This window comes from Lolium perenne, chromosome 2 (assembly GCF_019359855.2).
Source record: "Lolium perenne isolate Kyuss_39 chromosome 2, Kyuss_2.0, whole genome shotgun sequence".
Classification (NCBI taxonomy): Eukaryota; Viridiplantae; Streptophyta; class Magnoliopsida; order Poales; family Poaceae; genus Lolium; species Lolium perenne.
Window position 1 is genome coordinate 25,144,233 of NC_067245.2, and position 20,430 is coordinate 25,164,662.

A 20,430-nucleotide genomic window follows, 5' to 3' on the forward strand; every position below is an offset into this window, starting at 1 on the left:
GCTCAGCTCCTTGGCAGCGGCTTCGGCTGCGAGGATGTTCTTGTCGGGGGTGTTGTAGACGGGTAGCTCCATGGATGGAGCCGGCGCTTCCGCGCCGTCGCGCTCGATCTCGGCGCCTAGGCCGCCTCCTCGCCGGCGGATCATACCGGCTCGGCTGGGATTGTTGCCGCCTGGCGTGAAGCCATGGGCGTGCTCGTACTCGCGCTGGGTGATTTCCAGCTGGCGTTTGGCAGAGGCCAGCTCCTCGATGCCGCGAGGAGGAGCTGGCGATGCGCCTCCAGGTCCGCCTCGACGGTGGCGGCGTCGCCGCCTGTTGTGAGCGGAGAGCTCAGCTTGGCCCGGACTTCGTCCAGCCGGGATGGTGGCGGGGGCGCCTTTGGGCCCGAGCCGGATGCGTTGGGGTCGACGTTGCGCTCCAAGTTGGGGCCGCGAACGCGAGTGGACTTCACGGGGGGCTCCTCGCCAGCCATCATGACTTGCACGACGGCGGGGCTGACGGGAACGCTGCTGGAGCCGGCTCGCGGAGGAGGACTCGCGCAGCGCAGGACCTGCCGCGGGTAGCGCGGCGGTGCGACGGTGGCGACGTAGACTGTCGTGGCCGCCGAAGGAGATGATGTTGCCGGCGGCAGGGAAGGGCCGGTCGGCGAAGCAGCCAGCGTTGTCGCTGACGCAGTCAAGGGAGCCGAATCTCCAGATCAAGCCTGAAGCGACTCGCTCGCCGGTGGTGATGGTGAGGCCCGTCCGGATGAAGACACCGGCCGAGGACGCTGAAGGCCCCACGGTGGGCGCCAAATGTCGTGGTATCGTCACGGCATATGCCATAGGGTGGCTAAAGAGAGTGGTTCCTAGGTGATCTCACAGCGGTATCTGGATGCGGGTATGTGGACGAGCGACACGGCGACGTACCCAGGTTCGAGGCCCTCCGATGGAGGTAACACCTCTACTCCTGCTATGAGTGTATATGATGATCACACAATACAATGGTGCTCCTAGAGCTGTGTCCGGCTGCTCCTGGGAGGCTAAGGAAGACGATGGTCTCTCTCTCAGGGCAGCGCTAAGGGTGGAATGAAGTGAGGATGATCGATCCCCTGCACGAGAGGGGGTAGTGCGGCTTATATAGGCGCCGACACTTTACATAAAAGACCCTATAGTCTACTGGCCGGCTTGGCCGGCTCCGGCTTCCGCTCCTTCCCGAGGCGTTGACGTCAGTAGCCGTTGAGGCCTCATGGCCTGTCCCATCCGGCTGCCTGAGTCAGCGGTATGGAGAGGAAGCGTCCCTGTCGCCATCATGCCCTGTAGCCGGTACGGATCGTCGTAGGCCATGATGGCCTGTCCGGCGCGTGGCACTGTTGCTCCACAGTGCCCCGCGCTTTACGGGAGATGAGGTCAGCGTGGACCTGCGAACCCGGACCACCTACCCAGTTCTTTCCTGTGCAAGACTCGCCAGCCTCGAGTCGGTCTGAGGTACAAACCTCCAGTCGGATATGGCTTGTAGAAGCCGGCCCAGCTACAGCGCTGGCAGCCGTAGCCAGGCCGACTAGGACTTAGAGCCAGCCGGCTTCCGGACCAGCTGGCCACGGCTCCAGCCGGCTGCTCCTCAGCCGGCCTTTGCCGCGAGCCGGCTAGTGGCCAGCCGGCTAATCCGCGTCCATTGCCCTACCCGGGGTCTTCCCCCCGACACTAGGTTCAAAGACTATCGGTCATACAACCAATCCTAATATTATGTATATTTTTACTAATTTAATTTTGATTTTGAAGTCGAATCAAATCTTTGGGTGATCATATCCCTTTTCTCCTTCATCCAAATAGACCCAATTCTTTCACCAAATTCCACAGAACCATGTTATCATATGCATTTCTTGGAAATATTTATGTGTTGTGATATTTGAATTTGTCTTTGGTTCTTGTATTTTAATTTGGAGTTTATTAGGTTGTGACTAGGAAATATGCCCGTGCGTTGCTACGGTTCCTTGAGACACTTGTTATGCAGCCAATAGACCTTCCTACACTCTGAGGTGAGGTGTGTGCCCTATCACGTTCTGATGTGAGATCTCTGAGAGATCGACATGTTTCAGCAATTTACTCAGCAGATATTAGGCTGCCGAGATATACTGTCTGCTGACACAGCTATTCATCTTTAGTAGAGTGTCATGTGATATATTGTTCTAAGATAAATTAGCAATGCAACTTTCATTGTCTGCAATTATTCCATGATGTAAAATGTAAATAAATTGCGCCAAAACAATGAATGAAAAGATTGCCACGAAGTATATATTTTTTTGGTCATGCGTTGCACTTTTTCCATCGCGTCAGTTCTTTTTCTTTGGTCGGTGACTTTGTTTTATATGTGGCGAAGTTTATTTTTCTTAGAAAAAAAGATTGCTGAAAATGAAGTTCAGGTGTGCAACGAGTGGGGAGGCGGTGTTGCATGGTGGGGGTGGTGTGGGCAATTAAAACTTAGTAAGGTGCTATGCTAAAATTAAGCGTGCAACCACAAACAACCTTACGGGGTCACGGATTATGCATGGATGCTAATTTTGTAGGCTCATTTTAGCTAGCTCGAGGATTCAGCCGAACCACTGCAAAAGCTGCCCAAATCTTGTCGAATGCCAAGTAACATCAAAACACGCTAATCGATAAGTTCTTTTGCATGACCAAGTATTTGGGGAAACCTATAGCACTTCCGTCCTTGAAATCCACTCTCGAAAATCAAGGTCCAATCAGTAATTTCTAAGATGTTTATTTGGGCAACAAAGTTAGTCCTGCCGCATTCGCTTGCTGAAACAGAAAAAGTCATTGGACGAACAATCTGCAGTACAATCGGCACAGTCGTACTAACACCTGCGATCACCAGATTTGATACGAACATAAGCAGAAGCACAAGTGCACAACCAACACCCAATACCTCCACTCCCGATTCCTCTCCACATCGAATCCGCTGCTCACGAACATTCCTTGATCCACTCCGTCATGCCATGGCTGCACCCGTGCGGATCCATCAATCACGTAGTCTCCCGGTCGGACGCGAGGCCGAACACCATGACCACGCCCTCGTCCTTTATTCCGGTATTCGTACCGCGCGCGGCGTTGAATAGATGAGATGGGGCTCCGGGTATGCCTGCCAGCGGCGGAAGGATCACGCGGCAGCCAGTGCCCATGGTGGTTCGGCAGCGGCCTGTGGTGGGAGTCGTGCCAGCGGCGAGGAACCTGGCCGCACAGGGGATTCGGTAGCAGATCGGGTCTCGAGGAGAACAGGCAGGGGATTTTCTTCCACCGCTAATCGTTTTAACGGTGGACAGCGACGACATACGAAGAAAGCCCGGGACGGTGGGTACGAACCGTTTTTCTCACGTAAGCGGTGGCAATGCTGTAATTTAGTCGAAAATTAGGGGCAAAAACAGATGGACCGACAAGAAACCTTATTTTCTTTATTATTAGGTATAGATATAGACTAGGAAATATGCCCGTGCGTTGCACCGGGGGAAAAATATTTTTACGTCACGAAGGTGCACAAAGTAAGATCTCCGATGCATAAATCAAACTTGATGACGACGCAGTCCTCCATAGATCAAACATGGGCATACATTGAAATCAATGACATCGCTGTCCCTGCTAGAGATCAAACATGCAGTACCCGGTAGCACGACCCTGCTACATATACTACATCAAAAGGTCGAAATATGCATATATGCTAATGTATTTTTAACCAGCGAATTGGAAATCAACAATAGGAAGAGTTTGCAAACCATAAAATGTAATACCTCCGGCCATAAATAGATATCCAAAGTTTGATTAAATTTGGATGTATCTAGACACTCTTTAGTGTATAGTTATATCCGAATTTAAAGAAAATTTTGGCATCTTTTTATGGACGGAGGCAGTATATCTGCCAAAATTCTTATAAAATAGCGTCACATGTAACTAAAGAACTTGTTTCTAGGACATGAAATAATCGATCAGATCAAACCAGGTGCGTCTTTGGACCTAATAAACCACAACCCAGTCTTATATCGATGACATGTGGTAACTCGTGTCAGGAAGTGAGGATACAAAAACTTACAAAACTCTGGCCTGAAAAAACAGAAGAGTGAAAGGAGCGGTGCTGAATAAAACATGGTTCAGTTGTGACTTATAACGGTCCAAATCATAACTACGCTGAACACGAAACAATGGAATATTTAGCATTGCAATCGGGTATTACCGGGTTAGGTAGTACGCTCTTTCAACCAAAAGTTGTACTTCCTAGCGGGCTGGACTGATATGCATGCTCTAATTTGTTGCCCACGCTAGAGATGTTTGGGAGGGAGTACTTGCCCTGCCCTGCTATGACGACCAACGCGCTGAGCATGAGTGTGTCGTCTCTGTCAAATACGGACGAGTCCCCACTCCCCAAAGGTCGAGATCTGCACCGCAGGTACTCCGTCCACTCCTCTCCTCAGGTCCTCACCCTGCCGCATAGCGCCAGTGTAGCGATGATCGTAGCATGGCCTACATGCACACTCATATGCTTTTGCGAGCAAGACACGTAGCAACGGACAAACGAGAGTCCGATCCGGCGTTTTGACGTATGATTTTGAGCTTTGGTGGCGAGCAAACTCCACCGAGCTATATGGATGATTCGACAACTTCACATTAAAGGGACCTGTTGTAGAATTTTACTCCTGGAGGCAGAGATCGATAGGGAGTGCCATGGGTGCCCCGTCAAACTCGATGAAACAGACCGTTTTGCGGCGGCGCTTGCCCTTGAGCGGCTTGACATTGGCGGGCGCCACCTCCTGCTATGATGGGACGCATGAATACGACGGCCGCCTTGTCGGTGGGCTGACGGTGAGGCTGGAGAACATCGATCTTGGTAGCTGAGTAATTCTACGTCCGGGAGGCCAAGAGATCGTCTGCCCCCCTCTGATTGCAGAGACCTGTTCGGTGGTTGCCTACGGACCACTATGGACGAACCAAGAAACGCGATGGACGAAGAGAGAAATCCTTTTGATTTTAATCAATCAGATAAACCAAACGGCCAGTTGAATTAGGGAAGCATTGAAATCGCATGTTGTTGCCCGTTCGATGTCTTTGACTGACCTCCATTAAGAAAGGCTAATGCAGCAAGACTCATCATCTTAATCGCAAGAAGAACACGCATGAAGCATCAGTATGCAGCAGACGATGGCGTGTAAGAGCATCTCCAACAGAGGCTCTAAAATTTGGCGCTGTAAAAGTCATTTACAGCGCGCTTCATCCGGATATAGCTCGCGAAACCGACCCAAGCTTCAGCAGAGGCTCTATTTTACAGCGCGACTAAAAAGCTAAAAACGAGCCCTTCGCCAGAGGCTGTAAAATAGAGCTCCACAAACAGGTTTCTTCAACATACATACATCAAAAAAGATTAAACAGCCCACAAATAAATCTGAAAAAATCAACTAAATTTCACAAATCTACACAGGCCACAGATAAGAGAGAAAAAGCAAGCTAGTATGCACTCACGGCCATTCACGCGGCCGCTGCAATCAATCTAGCTAGCAATGCGCGCGGCCGCCGGAATCATCTAGCTAGCAATGCACGCGCGCGGCCGCCGGAATCATCTAGCTGGCTGCGGCGGACGCCCCGGGCAGGCGCGCGTGGAGGGCCCCGACGGGCGGAGCTCCGGGATGCGGGGCTAGGCTCTTCAACATCAATTGGCTGATGTTAGCGAAGATAAAATTTTGATCTTCAACCTTGCCCAGTAGTCTCAAATTTGAGATGCTCGACCTGATTGATGAAGTGCTAACAGCATGGCAGATTACTGGTTGCTCCCGTCCGTCGCCAGATATAAGCTGATATGGATCAATACAGAGCTGCACCTGATCAAGAAACAGAGCCAATCCCTCTACCGCGACCGATCCCATCAAGTGCATTATCGAGCGGCGGCGGACAGGCCGGCTCCCGTTCAGCGCACCGGCGAGCGGCGGCAGACAAACGAGCTGTGGCGTGCATGCCGGCTCCCGTCAAGCGCACGTACGGGCGGGAGGCGGCCGAACAGGTGGAGTCCGCGAGCGGCGGTGGACGGGCTAATGTTGTGCTGAAAGAGCCTCTATCCAGCTAAATATATATGAGTATTCGCGCCGCAATCTGTGGATCAACCTGGACTCTTTTTTCCATTGGATCGACGCGAGGAGATCTGATATGTAGTGTGTTTTTCTCTCTTGATCTGATACGTTCTAGGCTGCCAACATAGTCGTGCTGTTCTAGGACTTCCCTCCCAGAGTCCCAGGCGTTCACATCTACCGATTGATTTGGGGTTTACGATCAATCGAACGGACAAACGTACGGACGAAACTAAGATGACGGACCAAACTACGAAACCTTATTTTCTTTATTATTAGGTATAGATTGATTTCACGTATAGATTACGGAGAATTGCGAAAGGGTAGTACTACGTTGACAAAGGTTAAATACTTCATGAATCAAAAGGAAAATTGCACCTACATGTTTTTGTCTCATTTAATTTTTATATTCTACTTTGATTATTGTGAAAGTAGGGATGCATGCGATGCTTATTATTTTGTAACTCGAGTATTTTAAAATGGCGATGTTTTTTTAGCTATGTCCCATGGTAGAATAAGCCATAAGAATTATCACCCCACTTTGTCACCTTATGTAAAACGCCATGCTACAATGCTACATAAAACATGATGGGGGTCCACTCAAATAATGTTTATGAAATAAAGGTGGTTTGTGAAATATGTTATCAAATTAAAAATGGAAAATTATTTCATCCTAGATGGAGTGCTATGATGGGTCATCGCATGTTCAGCTGTGTGCTCAAATTGGCCGGGTCCGCCACCCAGACACCCCAAAAAGTTAAAATTCATGTTTACACTTGCTCAGTTGTTTCGCAGCCACATATCATTATATGCTCTGGCTTGGTTGACTATCTAATGAGAACGTACTTAAGGATCACCATCGATATGAGACTTTGTCTCTATTATGAATAGGCGTACCTAGAAATAAGTAGTTAGCCATTCAGTAAATACCTTGGCATGACCTTCAGGTTGTGCCGTGTGGGAAACGTGTGCAATCCTTGCATGGTGTAGAACTACTCGATTAGCCATGCACAGCTAAGGGCGAGACTAAGTAAACTTAACTTGAATATATCTCTTCGATCTCAACTTTTTCTTACTAAACATAAATGAATTTCAAACCCCATGTTCTTGTGTAGATCATAGGTGGAATTTTGGAGAAGGTTCTGTGCTCATGTGTCGTTCATAGGTAACTAATCAACTTCGTTAGATGGACTATGTGGCGTCTAGCCCTATATTAGTTGATAAAAATTATTTATTAAACATGGGACGAGTGAGATATTATGTTAGGGTCACGATACTCCAGTCGATTGCCTGTGGCACATTTGCTGGATCTACCACTTTATTTATCTTCGGTTGTTCATTTTGCCCTACGGGCATTTATATAATAAATATTTATTCAGATTTGATGGGTTTTAATGATGATATGTTTGTGATATTTATCTCGTGGATATGTGTATTAGCAAATCCTTGGGACTAGTATATAGTGGATGCACATAGACTCTGGATCATATTACCGGGTCCGGGTCGCCACATTCCACTGAAGAGGCGCAATATGTGTAACAAATGCACAACTGGAAGATAAAAAACAATCGCTGCAGTAGGACATCAACAATCCTAATACTGTTTCGCCTATTCTTCCTCGCATACGCGATAGGAGAGGGTGCAACCCAACTCCCTCCCATCTCCACCGGCCAGGCCGTTGGTCCCCTCTCCCTCTTATTGCCTCCTCGATGGTAGAAGGGAGGGTGCATCGTTGGGGTGGTGGGAGCGGTGCACGGTGAATAAATCCTGCCTCAACTCTACCCACACACCAGCGATGACATTCACAGTGTCATCTCGGAGTTGATGGCAACATGTGCGTGTTGATCCTTCAGATCGGCAACTTGGTATTCTCGCCGTTCTTTAGATCTGTAGAGACCAATTTCTTAGTGTGTCGCTGGCGTTCGTCGTTGTCCTTTGCTGCGCTGGGGGACGGGGCGAGTTGGATGCTCTGGAGCGGGAAATGTCAGTCTGGAGGTGGTGGATTTGTCATTATACTTCGATTTCGTCGATATGATGCAATGGATCTTGGTCCAAGGTAGCACATGAACGTCCCCCGTTGGCGGGCCATCTTGTAGCGGGCATGTTAATCGACTCATAAAGCCTTGTTGGTGATGGTGCTTCTTTGGATCTAGTGATGGTGGAAGCGCCACAACGTCTATTCAAACGTGCTCCTAGGCGGTGTTGGAGTTTGGGGGTGGCTGGATTCGGAGACTGCACGAAACCATAGGAATGATTCTGTATTTTTCTATTTATTAGGGTTTTATCTGCAAAGTTTTCAGGACAACTCTTTCTCATGGTCTATCTCTTAGTGTTCATGTTTGTTTATTCACTTAACTTAATTTTCTATTAATGAAATACATGGTTGCACTAAAAAAAACTGCAGGATTAAAAGTGGAGTTTACTCTAAGAAAACTGATAGGTTAGAGAATTCTAAAAATATGGAATAAAGGAAAACAAAAACTAAAAAAGATATGAAGAAGGGCTAAATTTTCTTGGGAATTGGAAGAAGAGCCAAATGGACGGGTCCGCGTGGTGAGGTGCTTCCTCCAGGTCGCCAGTCCTCCACCCCATGGTAACGCGCGCCCCAACCCAGAAAAATCTGTTCGAGGCATGTCGGCCTTATGGCCTGCTTATCAGTCCCCTAAACACAGAGCTACTATAGAAGCAGTGTCAGTGGGCCATTCGTATACACCGACCAGGTCGGTGCCTACGAGCCACCGCCCACCCTGGTCGGGTATTGGGCCTGGCCCATTTAGCTTTTCTTTTTCTTATTCGTTGTCTATTTCGGTTTTTTCTTTTTATTTGTTTTTCTGTTTCATTATTCTTTTTTGTTTCCTTTTTGTTTTCTGTATGTTTTTTGTTCAATTTGAGAAAAGTTCAAATTTGAGAATTATTAAATTTGAAAACTGTTTAAATTTGAAAATTGTTCAAATATGAAAATCATTCAAATTCAAAAATTGTTGAAATTCATAAATTGTTCAAATATGAAAATTGTTCAAATTCAAAAATTATTGAAAATTATTCAAATTCAAAACATGTTGAAATTTGGAAATTGTTCATATTTCAAAATAATAAAATCGGTGTTCCCATGTTACCCTTTCCCTGCTTCCTCTCAAACAGAAGTAGAATCGGTGTTCCCATGAAAGAAAAACTTGTATTTGTTCCTGCTATCTCTGTCAGACATGACTAATTTCCTCTTCCTCTTATTATTTTCAGCTAAACTCATGGTGTTTTTCGAGCATGATACTGTTATCTACAGCTCGTCGGCCGGTTGATAGATTCAGGATAAGGGATGTTGTTATGGCTCTCGCCGTCTCACGGATGAGCGTCTTTGATGGCGAAAAGTGTCTTTGGCTCTTGGGCACCAGTGCTCCTGCTGTTCAAAAAAAATAGAAAATCATACATATTTGTTTCAAAAAAATCTGAAAATAAATCTGAACATAGTAAATGACGTAGCCTACAATCCTGTAAAATTTTAATATGAAATTCTTTATATTTTACCCTACAAAAAAATGACAAAATTTGTTGAGATTTGGAGATTTAAAATATGCATACCCAGATCCACATGTTTGTCATTTTTGTGTAGCCCAGAATATTTTGTATTTAAAATTGAAATTTTGCACGTTTATGGGATAGTTCATTCGCTACACCATGATTTTTTTCCAATTTTTTTTGAAACACATAAGTGTGATTTTTTATTTTTTTAAATGGCAGGAGCACTGGTGCCAGGAGCCAAAAATCTCTATCCCTTTGATGGTTGCTACTACATTATGCTACCGTCATGTAAAGCATGAGCCTGTAGTTCGTGGCATTGCCATTTTGCATGTATGTTTCCCTTTTCGCAAGAGGAAGGCTTCACAACTTTTCAGAATAAGAGTAGGTACACCGTTTTTTTTAAAGGTTCCTGTCTTTTGCCTGTAAACTGGATCGCATTGGTGATCTCTGCTATAGAAAAATAATCCCATATCTGTCGACTTCCAGCTGCTCGAAGTGTCACCATACGTACTTTTCACACAAAAGAGATTGTTTGTTTAACAATTGTTTTAGTTGCTCACCACGTTTACCACATGGTCACACAAAAGAGATTGTTAACTTGTCCTTACAACAGAAAAATCGTATAGGTATAAATCTGGAGACTTGGGTAGTCAGCAATGTGTAGGTTCATCAACTCCAAAACATCAAATTATTCAGCAGATTGCCCTGTCACCATGTGATACGCTCCTTGGAATTTCATCTGAAAACACCACTTCACATGAGGTGTGCTAGTACGTTCCTTGCATCACCACCGTTCAGATGGCTGGTGACAGGGGAGTTGATAGCTAGCCCCACACACTCACACAAGTCACATTCCAAAATAAGCTAGCTGGCCCGGCCGTGTTAGCAATTTGTTAGTTTCTTCTTTCTTCCGCGGCGTCGCGGCTTACTAACTTAATTACAAGGCCATTTCATTCACTTCTTTAACTCGCTGAAAGCTACTTCTGCAGCCTGAAAAGTTCTATTCGAATTCGCAACCTTTGGTGGAGCATGCACGTCTTTGAATGAAAAGGTAATGTCTCGTACGTTGAGCTTTGGATCATTTTATGTCGTTTTCACCTGAATTTATTTGCCAGAAGGAGACGCGTGAGCAATCGTACTGTGAGACCTTGACAGTGTGCACACCACATTGTCGAGGGCTGAGGTCATTGTCACCACGTACTAGCCGGTCTGGCTAATACAAGCCACACACACTAACCACCCCTGGTCTAATGGAGCAAAAATGCAAAATGATAGACAGGAAAGAGGCCCGGAAATGTGCAAAACAGGAAAGAGGCCCGGTCGGCGGCCTGAAGCCCGATACACTTGTTCCTCTGACGGGGTTGGCCGCTTGGGCTTGAAATAGAGGCCTGATGGCTGGGCCGGGACTGGACATGTATTTGAATGGCTAGTATGGTGGTTATACTCTGAGCTCATCGCTGATCAAAACCTATGTTTGATGTCTTGTGACTTATTACACCAAAATGTTCTTTCAGTTATGGGATTTTCTCATCGCTTGCAAGAATCTGTGTTGATTGTGCTCCTTGTTTATCATTTAGAACTAACATTTTCCGGGCGAGCTATGTTCTCGTCGATAGTGCGGATAATGTGATAGTGTTATAAATCCTGAAGTTCATTCTATATGCATTTTGTGCGTGTGTGTGTGTAGATCTGATGGGAATCAAATAAAGTTTTCATTTTATATACTTAATCCTTCAAACATATAATCATGATCAAATTATTGTCTTTTTTTCCTTCTAAACACCAATATCCTAGTATGTCTTTGCCTAGCCAGCTGCCACCACGTTCCAGCTAGGGGTGGGCAAAAAAAGCTGAAAACCAATAACCAAACGTAATCGAAGACATAAAATTCGGTGCTTAAATCAGTTCACAGTTTAGAAAAGATCAATTTTAGCCATTTTGGTCATGACCTCCGATTGATCGACTACACCGAAACGAACGAACTAAAACAAGAAAAGGCCCAATGGATAAACCCTCCAGGAACCCATGCGAGCAACCCTTTAATATTCCAAAGAAAAACCATACAACATGGTGCCCAAAATGTCTACGAATATGCTTGGTGGTCACGCTATGTTTTTTTAAATCTTGGCAACTACCAAGAACCAGTAAGGGTATAACGGTTTGATTTTTTTTAGCAATTACAGGACTCCATGTTTTAGACGTGACATAATCAATAGTAATCATGTCAAACTGTGTCAAACAAGCTAAGTGACTAATAATAGTTTGTTAAATCTATCCTAGCTATAACTTTAAGGTGTAAATAATATGAGAATTTGGATGATGTGGACTAATGTTATGTTTCTAGAGAAAGTTTTACCGGTTATTCAACTAATCTGTTTATGTAATTTTTCTTGTGACTGTCTTGAAAAATCGAAACTTATAAAATATCTTGTCATTAATTTATCTATGCTAGTCTTTCAAGTGAAGATGTGTGAGTTGCGATACAATCTCTCCTTGTTGTAACTTTAAGGTGTAAATACTATTATAATTTGGATGACGTGGACTAACATGAGGTCTCTTTTTACCTCCGCCTTACCAATAATTGATTAATATTTAAGACCATATATAAATAATTAAAAGTGAGAATATATGTCAAAAGAGGGTTGGTCATCGGCCTCAATTTGTTATGTCTCGATAGTACTGAGAATATTTTAAACCTCAGTCACCCATAAAAATAATGTTTCCATACTGCAACTGAAAGACATAGACAAACCCAAGATTAAAATACTGTCCAATCATGCGCAAAGTTTGATGGCTTGTTACATCGCATGGCCACATGTTATCTCCATCACTCCATCCAAGCTATAATGGCAATAATTATTATGATTTCTCGCAAATATATATTTGATAAGACGTACTAGGTACTACTCAGTACTCACTATCCAGTCCAGGTCCATGAAGTGCAGAGCTTATATAGTAAAAAGCAACAATCCTATCTCCAATCTCGCAGAAGTGTGGATCCGTAAAGTGCAGAACATATTTCTAGTCTCGATCACTGAATTTGATTCTCAGGACTTCATCATCTGCTAGACTACAACATGTGGATGCTCCAGGCAATAATTGAAGAGGAGCGTAGCCAAGCGTGGATGGCCATTCAGGATACAGCGCCCATGGCATCTCTACAGCAGGCTGACGTATTTTAGATACCAAATGTATTTATTTTAGTTCATTATCGCTCGGCCATGATTGTCTGTCTGGAACTCTGGATCAGGGGTAGCCCTAGGGTTAGAGCCTGTCATATTTCTGAAAAATGAAGGGTAGTTTTGAAACAAACTTGAGGAATAAGAAGATACAAGTAGAGTTCATCATGACGAAGATTATATTTTATTCATGAAACATGTAAATAACTAATAGGATCTGAAGGCTCGTCATTGGAGGCTTCATCATCAGGCGCCCGTGCCGGCGACAGTTCAGATGCTTCGTCATCGATGTCGACGTTGACAATGCCAGCAACCGTGGCCTCCCGTATGAATGCTACTTGGCGAGCCGCTCGGCCTTATTGTTCTCCAGCAGCAGGTGATCACCTTTGAAGTGGTTCAACGCGGCCTCTGGTTCCTCGCGAAACCAGGTTGGCCAGTAGGTGCCACCGGCATCCTACCACAGGTCGAGCCAAAGCTCCTTATGCAGCCTCCGAAAGGCCTTGTAGCTGAATTCCTTGCATTTGGATAGAGAAAGCCCTTTGGCACCATCATGTTGGGCGGCAGGAGGGTGCCATACTTGGTGAGTTGGGTGGCCTCGTGCCAGTCTACCAATCTCGGTCCATGGCGCCGGCGGGATAGAAGGTTCGAACAACTTCTAATATGTGGATAAAGAAGACCTGAAAATGGCAACGGCGATGGATATGTGTGAGGACGGAGTATTGCAGTTGCTTGGCGAGTAAAATACATGGTTCGTCATTAAACTTGAGTCGCTTGCTCGCTTCGGTCACTGTATTGTGGAATACCTAATTTACGGTCACCGAATACGCTGTAGGGGTTCATCTACGGTCACTCAGTCGTAGTAGAGCACCGTATTTGCACATGTGGCATGTGGTTGACCCCGACTGTCAGCCGCCTACTATCTGCCACTAGATTTTAACAAAAAAAAAGAAAGGGCTGAATTGTAAAGTTGAGGAAATAGATAATACGATCTAAAAGAAAGAAAAAAAAGGGCCTGTGGGGCCGAGCACCACCGCTTCCGCCGGCCTCCCTGCTCTGCCATCACCGCTTCCGGCCTCCCGCCACCGCTAGGGGGCGGCTCCTCTCTCTGCCTCGATGCGCACCGCCTCCCCCTCCCTCCGCCTGGCCCTGACCCGCCACCGCCGCAGTGCAACAACCGCCCACCATCTGCGAAGGGGTGGTTGTCGATTTGGGCAGCGTCGGATGCCACAGCGAGCTCCAGCGTGATTGATGCGTCGGCACCCTCCTTCTCTAACACTTCATCCCCAAGCGGACGTGAGCCTTCACGCCGCTCGTGCTGCGCTCAGGCGCCTCGGATACGCATCGTCCTCATTTTCAGCGGCAGCAGGGAGTCCTCGTGGAGAGTCCGGCGTGAGTGGGATTGGGATTTTTTTGGAGGCGGGGACATCCATGTCACAGCTCCGGCGCAGCAGCATGGAGGTGCAGCCGGCGGAGGTCAGCGGTGCTTCATCCACTAGTTGGCTAGGAAGATGCAGGGGAGGGGAGGGCTGCGGGAAGAGGGCTCCTCCCCTTTCGTCGGGCCAGCAGGTGAGCTCGGGATCCTTGGGTTATGTTGGGGTCGAGGACAGGGCTCCGCGCCAGACTCCATCGTCGCCAATACGCGGGAGGGGCAGGAGGGGCCGACGCTGCAGCTGGGGAGGGGTAGAGGAGGTGCCAGGCAGCGCGCCGGCGTGCATCGGTGGAAAGAGAGGGGGAAGAAGCCCTGACCAGCGAGCCCACCGGTCAGTATGACCTACTTAGCAGGTTTTCTTTGTGAAATTGAGGAGGGCCTTTGTGTTGACGGAAACTAGATGTGGGGTTCTTTTGCAAAGTGAAACATAATAACCACCTGACATATGGGGTCCACAATACGCCACATCAGCAAGTACAATGCTATACCGCTGGGAGTGACCATCGATGGAACAATCACACGTATTTAGTGACCGTAAATTAGGTATTCCACAGTACAGTGACCGTAGTGAACTATCGCCTCAAGTTCAATGACTAACCGTGTATTTTACTCTTGCTTGGCTATACAAGAACGGATTAGGCACTATTATTGATGGCACAGAAAGCCAGCCGCCGACTAGCCAAATCTGGCATGGCCGCTGAGTGGAAGTTGCGCAGAAGGGGAAGCAGTGCAGGCGTCGAAGTGGCACATCTACATCTACATCTATCTACACTACTATTAAAAGAGCTAGAGCGGCAGATCCAAATCATCCCAGCCATCTATTCATCTATATCACCGGTTCAGATTAAGCCTAAAACATAGTTAGACGCGACTAATCCCACGCCCGATCAGAACTGTCAAAAAGAAAAACCCGTCTCTCGCGGAAACAACCGCATCGTTCGGCGTCGTCGCACTCCTCCCGCAGTCCCGCACGAGGCGAATTCCCCGCCGAGGCTGCCGCCGCATCACCGCCGAGGCAGAGCTGCACACGCCGCCGACGCACTGCTCTGGCCGCACAGCACGCCGACCACGCGCCGTCGTCAACATACTACCCTAGACGCACAGCACGCCGGCAACCGCATCCCAGGGCACCCCGCAGACCACGTCTTGCCCAACGGGATTTGGGCAGGGCCCCACGCCGTCGCCTACGCTGCACCTAATTCCGTCCACCGAGCTCGACCAGGATTTGGGCAGGGCCCCACGCCGTCACCTCCGCTACACCTTCCGTTCACCCAGCTCAACCGCGTCCAGCTCCTCCAAGGCATGATCGGCCGCCTCCTCCACTCCAAACCTTGAAGGTGACTCTTTATTTTCATATTCTGAACTATACTGCCGTGTTCTGATGATATCTGTCGTTGTCTTTTCCTGAATCTTGAAATTTGATTGGTATTATATTAGAACCGTAGTCATTGTACTGTAAACCACAATGCTTGAATTGTCAATTTCCCACTCAAAGTGTACGCCATGCTACCCTGTGATTGTCAATTGATGTTATTAACAGTAGTTTTTTCCAACCATGTTAATAACTGATTGTCAATTGATGTTATATTACTACAACAAATAAATTCCTATTATTACGTAATATAAACCTGGGCACAGTTAGCCAAAGTCTACATGTGTCCGTCGTTTTCAGTTAGAACATTTTGAATAAAGTCACCAACCCCGTGAAAAATTGTAAACCAGCCATTGTCACTTGCAAGACTACAACTTGGCCTAGCAAAGCTTTCATGTGCAAATATACTCCAGGTGAAGATCCTAGGTGGACATCGTAGTTGCGGCCAGCAATACCTTATCTGGCCGGTCTCAGTGCCCTCCCCCATATTGGTGCCACTTTCTCCTACTCTCCCTTGCCTTCATCAGTCAGTGCACACAATGTTGCCAAGGCATCAATGGTATGTTCTTGTACAATTGTACTAATTTAATCTCAGCATGCTTATCTTTCAAACCAAGTCTATATATCTTAGATTCGTATATGCGACGTCTCTGCTTCCCAGGGAGACCTTGGTAGTGAGTACCAGTATGTTCATGTGAAAAGGTACAAACCTGAAGAGCATTCTTTTTAACTTTTAACACGAGTAAGTATCTGGTTGCCCTATCACTGACTGTTGTATCTCGATTCATAATCAATTCATCTACAAGAATGCAGTACCCTGTTTTGCATGTGGTAATGTCATCAATGACATGAACCATCTCATTGTGAATTGATTTGCCATTCCTATTTTATTAATAAACTGAGAGTTCCATAGATCTGCTGGTGCTTGGTTGTGGAGTTTGTTCATTAACATATCCTCCATCATTCTCAAGCAACAACTATTAGTGGAATTCTAGATCTGCAATATTTATATTCCTATGTATATTTGAAGATTGTAAGATATAGAGTGCAATCTTCAGTTGCGGTGAAATACATTGTTTTTATGCATGTAATGATAACATGATTTTAGTTCATCCCGATTGACCTTAGCTGGTTCTAAGCCACCAAACGAAGTACAAATGTTTTGAATAATGTAGTAGATTACTTCCATGAGCATTTGTCGGCCTACTTTTCCCATTAACTTTTCATAATTAGATCTTTTTCGATAATTCTGGTTTTAATGGAACATAAGTACGACACCCACGCTAGCTATTTGGGCAGATTTATATTCTTTGTCTTATGTTCACATGACTTGAGGCTTTGAATCTTTAAAAAATTGAACTACATGAAGGTGGTGAATAAATGATAATGCAGTAAAGTGATCTTGGATGGAGGAAAGAGCAGGTAGAGTGTTTCAGTTTTCCTGAATGTATATTCAATTGTTGCTAAGCATGCCAGTCTTAAAAAAGGAGGTATGGCTGCAACCAGATACATGTGCATTTTTGTGCTTACGTTTTCGGAATATGTACAATTTTTCATTGCAGTTTTTCTATAATGTATGAACTACTCTGACAGTATCTACTTTACGGATAGTTTAGAAACATTTGCTTGGATGCATCCTTAGACTCACAGTGGCCACATTTCTTCTGGTGCAAGTTATATTTTGCAATGACGAAATATCGAAATCACCATTGGGAAACCAAGAGACTAAGCACAAGTTCTTCATGTGTGCATTTGATGTTAGTTATGATCATTCTTGGGTGATAATAATTGTCAAGGGGGATAAGCAAAAGATAAGGAGGTGGAACAAATGGCAAGGGGCAGGTCAACTACGGTATTGGGTTTGAGCACACTGATGCTGCGCTTAAAGGTTCTATACAGTCAGTCAAGTATGCAGCTTTCCTTTTTAAAGTGAGCTTGGCAATTATCACTGAGTATTTTGTGGGTTTGATCGCTGGTGTGACTGAGCCCAATTTTGATTCTAATTTTTTCTTCCAGGGTCTTGGAGTGAGTGAAGCAACATATAGGCACAACAAGAAGAGGTACAATACAGGTTACTGAACAAGCTTAATACTGCAATTCTGGTATTAGTAGATATGCCTATATCTGCATGTCATCTTTGCAAAATAGCTGGTCCGATTATTTAGTATGGTTTGTTTGGAGTTCAGTTCACAACTGATTATGATTCGGTGGGTCAAATATTAAATTTTAGTTCAATTTATGAGATTTTGTTCTTAAAAGTTAGTTTACGAGTTATTTGCTGCATAAAAAATTAAATATATTGGTGACATGATTTAAATGTTAGGGAAGATCCATTTGTGTAAAATTAAATTCTAAATGGAACTTTTTGTTATTACATGCTACTAAATAATACAATAGGGTGTTGTTCTACAATTGTAATATTCAATATGCAGTGTGGCGGCAGCAATGTTCATTTTCTTTGTTAAGTCGATTGGCATTGTGGATCTCATGGTGACCCTGCACACCTCTTGCTGACACTTCTTAATTTTATCCTCTTCAAAAATTACATAATTTATACACATGTCATGTCGAGAGGATTTTTTACTTTGTCAGGCCAAAGACCCACATCTTAGCATTAATTGCTGATATATAAATTTGGTCAGTGGAGATGACATGATTTTGTTCTTCTTTAATTATCTTCAAATCAGCTAGCTGTGTTTTACATGTTAGCGGTGTTAAAAAACCATTTACCATTCTTGCAAGTATGGTTCACTCATCAGTACAGACCAATGACACAATGCTACAGTTAATAATTGGCCTTTTATGTATAGTACTACGAATTTTAACAAATTCTTTTGACTCAAATTATAGTGTTCACCTTGCCAGTTTAACATATGTGCACATCTTCTTATTCATCCATCGATTTCTAACGGTGGGCACCTTCCTATAGGATTTCAAGTTTTATATACTTATTTACATGACCTTCATTTTCTGTGTACCGCTTCCATATGAGAAAAGAATTTCAGGAATGCCGATTTCAGTACCAAACCAAACCAATGTGACTACAGATTTGCACACTCATGCTTTCTGTTGTGGAGATGAAGCTCTCTGACTAGCTATGATATATATACTTTACTGTTCCTGGCATCTTTTATTGTCTAACCAATTTTCTTCATGTGTAAATTCTTCTTATAGTGATAGATCCTTAGAGTTAATTTCGTTCATGTCCATAATATATGTAAATCTATATCAGCAATGAATAGTTTTTTTCAACCCAATTCTTGAAGTGCAACTTCTTTGTGAAAAAACATGATGCAGATGAATTTCCGATGCTCGAGCTTACGGAAAGTTGCATGCTCGAGGAAGTAGAATAAAACTTTTATCTGGCCAGAATTTGTGCATAGTGTATTTTTAAATCTTAGGTCTTAAAAACTTTTCAGAATATGCAAAATGTATTTATTTGATGGAAGTAGAGGAGTTCCACTGGAGTGTATTGTTGGCTGAGAAGCCTTATATGATTTTAGTTTGGTTCAATTATTACTTGCATGCAACGCCTGTCAATGTTGCTGATATGGAGGGTGAGCAGACGGCGAAGTATTGAAGATTCTCATCGTGGTTCCTAGGTAGGAGTGCCTTGTTTGAATCCAACTGCTTTAAAACGGCCTCACCGCGTGGATGGGGTGATAAATTGTAAATTGTAATTTCGAATGATACTACACATTTATATCAGTATGTTTTTTTTTGGTTTGCTTGGTTTAATAAAAAAAATATGTTCTGGGTTATTAAAAAATTGTTCCATGAGACATTAGCGATTGTCACTTCTTATGGACCCGAACCTGGGTGATCTATCCATGACCAGGATGGAGCTTGGATGAAACTAAGCAGAGGTCCGAACCGACTGATGTTGAAGAATCAGCGGATGAGTTGTGGTTAGGGGTGAAATGCCACTCGAACCCCACCAATAATAATAAAATAAAAGATAAATCAGACTAAAGTATGATCGAAGAGACATTCGTTCAGTTTTGTTTTGTTTAAGGGGGATTTGTTCATTTTCTATTGAAATGTAATGTTTCAGGATGTTGTTCTTTCACAGCAAGGATCATTTGTCCTCGGCCACAAGCTGAAGAGCTCATTAGAGAATAAATCATAGAACAAGCTCTACATCTGAATTTACATAATACTGAAACAATTTGTATTTTGTGTTTGTAATTATCAGACTAAAGGTAGATAATACGTGCCTGGCACGTGCACCTTTACTAGTAATCGGAAGTGAGGCAGGCACAAAGCGTTGTAGTAGGATTGGAAGAGAGGAAGTCCGCTCACCCGCCACCATGCGGGCCCGAGGAGACATAACGTGGACACGCGACCCTAGATTTGCAGATAATCGGTAGTGAAATGGCCAACTGATACATAATCTGTGGCCACAAGTTTGGTTTACGTTTTGTATCCTTGTGTAAAGCTTCGCCAGCAGTCCCGGTGTTGTAGTCTTACGATTCATGATCACAAGGGTAGTTTCTTGAACAAACAGTTGGCAGCAAATTTGGCCACGAAAGATCGGCTAGCTGAAAAGCCAAGGTCAGTTAGCCGTGCCATCGATTGTGTCGGGATCAAGTCGTCGCATCGCCCCCATCCCGTGGCCGAGGTGAAATCCACCGGAATAAGAGCATCTCCAGCCGCGTCCTCCAAAGCGTCCCCCAAAGGGATTTGGGCGCGCCGGATCAAAAAACCGTTCCAGCCGCGTCCCACAAAGACCATTTTTGTCCGGCGCGCCCGATACGGTGTCCGGCGCCCCGAGCCCGTCCCCGTCCCACAGGGGACGCTTGATGTCTACGGGTGCTTCTATTCTTGTAGACAGTGTTGGGGCTCCAAGAGCAG

At 45.1% G+C, this 20,430-nt stretch overlaps 1 long non-coding RNA gene across 3 annotated transcripts; it reads left to right on the forward strand.

The window, feature by feature from the left end:
- Positions 1–14,989: 14,989 nt before the first annotated feature.
- On the forward strand, positions 14,990–19,298 carry LOC127331510 (uncharacterized). 3 transcript variants are annotated; one of them, XR_007869798.2, is made up of 3 exons: positions 15,024–15,541; positions 15,990–17,505; positions 17,593–19,298. It is a non-coding gene; the product is annotated as an uncharacterized lncRNA (long non-coding RNA). The 3 variants fall into 3 exon arrangements; XR_007869797.2 differs by having other exon boundaries at positions 15,026–15,541; positions 15,990–17,483; XR_007869796.2 differs by having other exon boundaries at positions 14,990–15,541; positions 15,990–19,298.
- Positions 19,299–20,430: the final 1,132 nt, after the last annotated feature.